Source organism: Peromyscus californicus, unplaced genomic scaffold, assembly GCF_007827085.1.
Source record: "Peromyscus californicus insignis strain IS unplaced genomic scaffold, ASM782708v3 Scaffold_20__1_contigs__length_68692818, whole genome shotgun sequence".
Taxonomy (NCBI): Eukaryota; Metazoa; Chordata; class Mammalia; order Rodentia; family Cricetidae; genus Peromyscus; species Peromyscus californicus.
The window spans coordinates 63,960,450-63,968,341 of NW_026294503.1; the positions used below are offsets into that span (position 1 = coordinate 63,960,450).

A 7,892-nucleotide genomic window follows, 5' to 3' on the forward strand; every position below is an offset into this window, starting at 1 on the left:
AAACGGGGGTGAAAGGGGCGTGGCTTGGCGGCCCCGTCGAAACCATTTTGCCGGAAGCCGGAAGTGAAACTGTCCCGATTGGAAAAGGCCCATAGGGAGGCATTGGGCGTTAGTGAATTTTTGTAAGAACCTGAGACGTTTCCCGGTTCGGCCCAGCCCAGGCGACGCCGGGAGGGCGGGACCACAGCGTGAATCTGAGCTTCGTAATTAGCACTAAGCTTGGAGAGTCTCCCAGGACCGAATTTTGTAGTTCTGTCGGCCAGTGACTTTAGATAAAGTATTCTGTCAGGCCCTCTGGTAAGCGCAAGACTTGCTGTAGCAGGGGAGATGTGGCGTACAGTACGATGAGGAGGATTCATGTCTAAGGATGCAGGATGGTGGCCGCGTTCCCAAGGAAACACCCCGAGAGAAGGAACGGTTACGTCAGTGGACTCCACCTAGACTGTGGAGGGCAGTCGTGGGTGCCAGGAGATCAACCGAATCACTTTCAGAGGACAGCGTTCCCTCAGAGAACTACTGGGAAGAACTAGTTTCCAGAGAACAGGAAACGTCGGGAGTTCGGGGCTGTGAGAGGTGCCTAGGAAAGCTAGGGAAACCGGACTTTAATAATTCCGTTTGTTTCATGCCCCCTTCGACGGTCACAAAAGTGTACGAGCTCTGGCAGGCGTAGCTCGTTGGAAGAGCATTTGCCTAACGTGTCTGTCGTCCTGAATTCAAGTGTCAAATGGATGACTTGCCCATCTTGCCCGTGACAGTTTATGACTACCTCTCAGGTTCAAGTCTCCATTTAATTTACTAGGACTAACTTATTTAATGAGTATGTACCTGTTTTATCCCCCTCCCCCCGAAACATTAAGTTTTCTGGTACATGGTGTGCTGGTTAGATTTTGTCAACCTGACATAAGCTAGAGTCATCTGCTGAGAGGGAACCTCAATTGAGAAAAATGCCTCCATCAGATTGGCCAGGTCTGTGGGACATCTTGATTGGAAAGATGTAGGAGGGCTCAGCCTACGGTGGGAGGTACTGACCCTGGACAGGCGGTCCTGTTTTGTAACTGAAAGCAGGGTGAGCAAGCTGTGGAGAGCCTGTCAGTAGAGTTTCCTCCATGGCGTCTGCTTCAGTGCCTGCCTTGAGGTTCCTGACCTGGCTTTCCTCCACACATGGAGTGTGACTTGAAAGTTGGAAGATGAAATAAACCCTTTCCTTCCCAAGTTGCTTTTAGGAGTAGTGTTTTGGTCTCGGCAACAGGAAGCAAACTAGGACACAGTCTGGTGGATGGTGCTAAATATAATGTAGTTTAGTATCTATACTAGACAAGATTAATTGGGTGCTCTTCTCTAACGGGTTATATTTTTTTTAACTAGGAATGGAAGACCTGGGGCGTGCCAGGAAAGCAGTGTATCACCAAGCCACATCACCAGCCCTAACAAGGGATTGGTCTGGTGAAGAACTGGATTGGTATGGTCCAGTGTTTATGAGTTGTCTTTCTTCTTGCTAAGATACGATACCTGATAAAAGCCACTTAAGGAAGGGAGGGGTTGTTTTACCTTACCTTTTGTGATGGGAGAGGCGGCAGCGGCGGCGGTGGGGGGATGCAAAACATGGCAGGGAAGGCATGGTGGCGGAAGTGTGGGGCAACTGCTCATGTTGTGTCCATAGTGCAGAGAGATGAAGGATTGATGCCCTAGACCAGGGAATGGTATCACCTGCATTTAGGGAAGGTCTTCCCATCTCAGTTAAACCTCTAGAAACAGCCTCACAGACACAGACTGTTGTCTTCTAGGTGTCTCTAAATGAGGCTAAAATGACAAGTTTAACTATCACAAATCCGCTCCTGACACTCCAGCTTATCACCTTTACATAGGAACTGTCCATTAGCTGGTTGTGCCACTGGAGCTATGTCAAATACATCACTTTTCTTTCTTGGTTTTTTTTTGTTGTTGTTGTTGCTGTTATTGTCTGTTTTGTTTTGAGGCACTGTTTCTCTATGTAGCCCTGGCTGTTCTAGAACTCACTATGTAGACCAGGCTGGTGGTGGTGGCTCATGTCTTTAATCCCATCACTCAGGAGGCAGAGGCAGGGGGATCTCTGTGTGTTCGAGACCAGCCTGGTCTACAGATTGAGTCCAGCACAGCTTGATCTGTTATACAGAGAAACCCTGTCTTAAAGCCCCCAACACTCAAAAAAAATAAATGAATTATAACATACCCTAAAGTCTCGTGTTCACTTTTTTTTTTTTTTTTTGATTGGATGTGAGATTTATTAGTGAGCATGTTTTGGGATATGGGAGAGCACAATGAAAGCCATCAGGACTGCAGGGTCTGCCACTTGTCCAGGGGACCGTGATTGGGGATGCATTTGACCCCCTAGCCATTGGGAATGAGCTGGTTCTCAACTATCATGTCTAATTCATCTTCATTAAACTTTGTGAAGCCCCACATTATTTACTTTTTTTTTTTTCAGGTTTTTCAAGACAGGGTTTCTCTGTGTAGTTTTGGTGCCTCTCCTGGAGCTCACTCTGTAGACCAGGCTGGCCTTAAACTCACAGAGATCCGTCTGGCTCTGCCTCCCAAGTGCTTGCTGGGATTAAAGGCGTGCGCCACCACCGCCAGCGTAGCCCCACATTATTGAGATGTGGATCTTCTAGAGGCTGGGGAACTTGGCTCTATGCAGGGCCTTGATCACATGTTCCTTATTCTGAAACAGTGCAGATGGACATGATGACCTGGCCATTGTGAACCCTGGCCACTGTGTCCTGGGGCAGCCCACATAGGCAGCAGGCTAAAAGTGTTACCAAGGAGGCTGCTGTTTGCAGCCATTGCACACAGGCCTCCATGAAGAAAGGGACCTGGCCAGCTCAACTGGGTGCAGTCATGTTCATTTCTTTGTCTGTCTGTCTTTCTTTCTCTCTTACTTTCTTTCTTTCTTCCTTCCTTCCTTCCTTCCTTCCTTCCTCCCTCCCTCCCTCCCTCCCTCCCTCCCTCCCTTCCTCCCTTCCTTTCTTTCTTTCTTTCTTTTCTTTTTTTGTTTGTTGTTTGTTGTTGTTTTTGGAGACAGGGTCTCTATATAGCTGTGGCTGTCCTATAACTTACTTGGTAGACAAGGCTGGCATCGAACTCACAGACATCTGCCTGTCTTTGTCTCCCATGTGCTGGGATTAAAAGCATGTGCCACCATGCCTGGCTTCATGTTCATTTCTTAATGCAAAAATGAAGTCAGTTCATTTTTAAAAGACCCCCAAAGTCGGGCGCTCACCAACCTAAGACAGAGTGCCTGTGTGGCCTGGGCAGGCGTCTCCATGACGGGTAAGGTGACCTGCTGACGTCCCACGCAACCTAAGTCAGAAGCTCATTTATTAGTAAAAGGGGGACCTGTAGGGCCCTGGTCCCCATTTTGGGTAAGTGTTGCCTTGCTTGCTGACCTTGACCTTGATATCCTCCCTATGCTAATTCCCTCCTGGGTGCCACCCTCCTGAATGCTTAAGGATTAAAAAAATGCTTAATGTGTATCCTGCATAATGGGCGTTAACAGCTTAGATGCAAGATTGTAAAACATCTGTAGCAAACTTCTGCCCTCCTGGGTTCTCCCATTGTGCTGTAAGCCTGTATTTAAGACCTCTTTCCTCCTTCAATAAATGGCATTCAGCATTAAAAAAATAAAAAATAAATAAATAAATAAATAAATAAATAGAAAGAAAGAAACCTAAGTGGGGGAAGACCCCCAAAGTCTTATAAAGCCTCAGGCAGATCTCTGTGAGTTCAAAGCCAGCCTGGTATACAGAATGAGTTCCAGGACAGCTAAAGCTACATAGAGAAACCCTGTCTCAAAAAACAAAAAAGAAGAAAAGAAAAAAGTATAAAGCCTCAGAGTCTTTATGAGACTCAGGCAATCTCTTAACTGTGAGCCTAGGTAAAATAAAATACAAATTACCCACAATATACAAAGGCACAGAGTAAATATTTCCATTCCAAGAGAGAGTGCTAGGGATGTAGGGAAGATCAGGCCAATGGCTGGAAAAGTGCCTCAATCTGTAAAGTGCTTGCTGTGAGAGATGAGGCCAAAGCAAGACCAAAACCCAACAAGGCAAATACTCTCACAGCTCCATGTCTGGAATCTGGATTCAAGATGGAATGATCTGGGTTCCAACTCTTAAGCAGCCCTGGCCCTCCAGCTTTGCCACCAGAAGCATGTGCAGCTTTTCTCTTGGGCCAGATTCATTCTCTGCCTGCAGCTTTCCTCAACAGATGGTCCACACACAGTCCTAGGTCCCCCAACATCCATTGCAATTTAAGTATTCCTTTTACATCATCATGAAGTGTATTCTCAGGACCTTTGTCTAGGGAACCTGACCCTGCCCTACCTTGCCTGGCCTTAAAGACTTCCTGGAACCTTGCTATAAGCTCCCATGGCTCCATAACTCTTGCATTGTGCATGCTAATATATTGTTTTGACTAAATCTCAATCATTCACGTTCACCAATAAAGACTTGGGAGACAGATGCTGGGGTGAAAACTTGCTAGTTCAGAGAGGAAGAGAAAGCACCCAGCTGATCTTCCTTCCAGAAAGAGCTTTCTCCTATGCCAACCAAAACAAAACTCCTCAAACTGAATGTCCCTCCCTTCTACCTCCTGTGCATCTCTCTATCCGTCCTCCTGACTCCTTCTTACTCTTTATGTTTTTTTCCTGTCAACTGTTTGCTTGCTGCTTGCTCCAACTCTTGACCTGTGGTTGACTTTAATCCTGTTTACAATAAGTAGAAAGCTATTGGATTAAAGGTGCGTGCTAGGGCTGAGCCATACCATAACTAGAAACAGGATTTCCCAGTAAATAATGCAATCTCTGGGTTCACAGTGTGATCAAACATACCAATTAGGAGTTTCGTCCCTGGATGGTGGGATTGAAGGCACTCACCGCCACCACCACCACTTCCTTGTTCAGTGTAACTCTAGAACCCAACTAACTTATAGAGATTCCTGTGTCTCTGCTGGGATTAAAGGCATGGGCTACCACTGCCCTGCTCAAAAAAAAATTTTTTTTTTTTTGAGACAGGTTTCTCTGTAGCTTTGGAGCCTTTCCTGGAAATCACTCTGTAGCTCAGACTGGCCTTGAACTCACAGAGATCCACCTGACTCTGCCTCACAGTGCTGGGATTAAAGGTGTGCACTACCACCACCCAGCTTCTGCTCAAATATTTTATCTTAGTTCCAAACCACTCTAGCTCTTAGAGATGTAGAAAACAAGTTTGAACTATAGTGTCCCTTTGAATTTACTTAAGACATTTTAAATCTCTTAATTGTAATTTAAATACCAAACAAAAATATCCTTTTTATTTATTTTTATTTTTTAATATTATTTATTTTATTTATTTTTTTTTTTGGTTTTTCGAGACAGGGTTTCTCTGTGTAGCTTTGCGCCTTTCCTGGATCTCACTCTGTAGACCAGGCTGGCCTCGAACTCACAAAGATCCGCCTGCCTCTGCCTCCCAAGTGCTGGGATTAAAGGCGTGCGCCACCACTGCCCGGCCCTATTTATTTTATTTAAGAAGAAAACTCAAAAGCTTCTACATCCAAGATGGCATGGGCCACGTGGTAATCTACATTCTAACATGGAATTAAGACATGTGGTTTAAGAAAACCCATTTTTCTATGCATATGAGCGCTCTATTTGTATGTATATCAGCATGACAGAAGAGGGCATCAGAGCCCATGATAGATGGTTGTGAGCTACCATGTGGTTGCTAAGAATTGAACTCAGGACCTGTGGAGGAGCAGGCAGTGCTCTTAACCACTAAGCCATCTCTCCAGCCCAAGAAAACCCATTTTTCATTTCATGCCAGTAAGATAAGTGTGTCTTTGGTAAATTATCATTTGAAATATTAGTTTTTAGTTTTGTTTTTTCACGCCTGATTAAATGGAAGGCATTTGTTAGTCTTTATAAGTTAGTTTGGACTGAATGACCAAGCTGTCTCTTGAACTATCACCTCTCATTATTCAGAAGATCTTTCCTGTTTGAACCTAATCTTTATCAATCTTGTTGGTATCCACAGCTTTTCTTCTCCTGTGGAAACAAAAGCAAAACCTCTTCCCCAATGTAACACCTATCCATTCGGAGGTCAACACATCTTTAAAATATGCAAGATGATTTAATTCAACAATTTTTCTATTATCCAATGTCTTTCTGCAGCTGTTGTTCCTTTCTCATTAGCATTTAAAAATTTAAAGTTAATAAAGCACTGTGTAATCTATCTCTAGGGGTCTTTATTACCCCTTTCTGTTTATATTTATTTATTTAGGGTTTTTTTTTTTGAGACAGGGTTTCTCTCTGTATCTTTGGAGCCTGTCCTTGAATTCACAGAGATCTACCTGCCTCTGCCTCCCAAGTGCTGGGATTAAAGTCGTGTGCCACCACTGTCCAGCCCCCTTTCTATTTATTAAGCATATCTTTTAAAGTGCAATTAGCTCTTTCTATATCTGCTTGTCCTGTAGGATTGTGTGGTATACCTGTAATATGCAAAAAAAAAAAAAAATCTGTTTCATTTTACTAGAGACATACTGGAGCATTGTCAATCTTAATTTGTACAGGTACCACCATAAATGGCCATAACTTCTAATAAATTTGTAATTACAGAATCAGCCTTTTCAGAACTTAATGCAGTTGCCCATTGAAATCCTGAATATGTATCAATAGTATGGTGCATATACTTTAATTTTCCAAACTCTGCAAAATGAAACACGTCCATTTGTCAAATTTCATTCCTTGGAGTACCTTTGGGTTACTTCCTGCAGTTAATGGAGATTGATGATACAGAGAACAAGTAGGACATTTCCTTATAATTTCCTTGGCTTGTTGCCAAATGATGGAAAAATCTTTCTTCAAGCCTTTGCTATTAACATTGTGTTTCTTATAAATTCTGAGGCTTCTAACACATTTCCTATTAATAGCTGATTAATTTCATCAGGACCTGGTAGACCCATGTGGGATCTGATATTGAAGGTCAGTAACTATATTAAGAGTAACTAGCCGGGCGGTGGTGGCGCACGCCTTTAATCCCAGCACTCGGGAGGCAGAGCCAGGCGGATCTCTGTGAGTTCGAGGCCAGCCTGGACTACCAAGTGAGTTCCAGGAAAGGCGCAAAGCTACACAGAGAAACCCTGTCTCGAAAAACCAAAAAAAAAAAAAAAAAAAAAAAAAAAAAAAAAAAAAAAAAGAGTAACTATATTAGATAATCTAATAATACCTAAGAATGGCGTACAGCTCTGATTTTTTAAAACTGAATCATAAGGGCTTCGAGCCACTGTACTTTTTTCCCCCTGATTTATAATCTGCCTTTCTTGATTTATTTGCACCAATATAGAATGTAGGGGCTCCAGAAATTGGTGTCCCTTTTACTGTATGAGGGAGAGTCCAATTAGTTCTTTTTAATAAGCTGAAGTCTCTTGCTTTGGGGATATTTGTTGTTAATCTCTCCCAAAAAATTTACTATAAACTCTTTGCCAATGTTCATTTTCTGCCCATAATGAGTCAATTTCAGCATTAGTAAAAGGCACAACAATTTCTGCTGGATCTACTCCTGCTAATTGACAAAGTCTCATTTTTTCCTTTCAGAATCAGTTTAGAAACCTTTTCTAAATCAGTCTTTAACTTTTTTTTTACTCTGTGTGCTAAAAATATCCATTCTAAGATATTATCTCTGCATAAGAATTTCTGTGGGGGTTAGAGAGATGGCTCAGAGGTTAAGAGCACTGGCTGCTCTTCCAGAGGTCCTGAATTCAGTTTCCAGCAACCACATGGTGGCTCACAACCATCTGTAATGAGATCTGGTGCCCTCTTCTGGCCTGCAGGCATACCTGCAGACAGAACACTGTATACATAATAAATAAATAAATCTTTA

At 43.2% G+C, this 7,892-nt stretch overlaps 1 long non-coding RNA gene and 1 other non-coding gene across 3 annotated transcripts; one reads left to right on the top strand and one right to left on the bottom strand.

Moving 5' to 3' along the window:
- The first annotated feature begins 31 nt into the window (after positions 1 to 31).
- On the top strand, positions 32 to 2,208 carry LOC128117072 (uncharacterized). 2 transcript variants are annotated; one of them, XR_008220701.1, is made up of 2 exons: positions 32 to 773; positions 1,366 to 2,208. It is a non-coding gene; the product is annotated as an uncharacterized LOC128117072 (long non-coding RNA). The 2 variants fall into 2 exon arrangements; XR_008220702.1 differs by having other exon boundaries at positions 109 to 817.
- A 532-nt stretch (positions 2,209 to 2,740) lies between these two features.
- Positions 2,741 to 2,872, bottom strand: LOC128117299 (small nucleolar RNA SNORA70). Its single transcript, XR_008220780.1, has one exon. It is a non-coding gene; the product is annotated as a small nucleolar RNA SNORA70 (small nucleolar RNA).
- Positions 2,873 to 7,892: the final 5,020 nt, after the last annotated feature.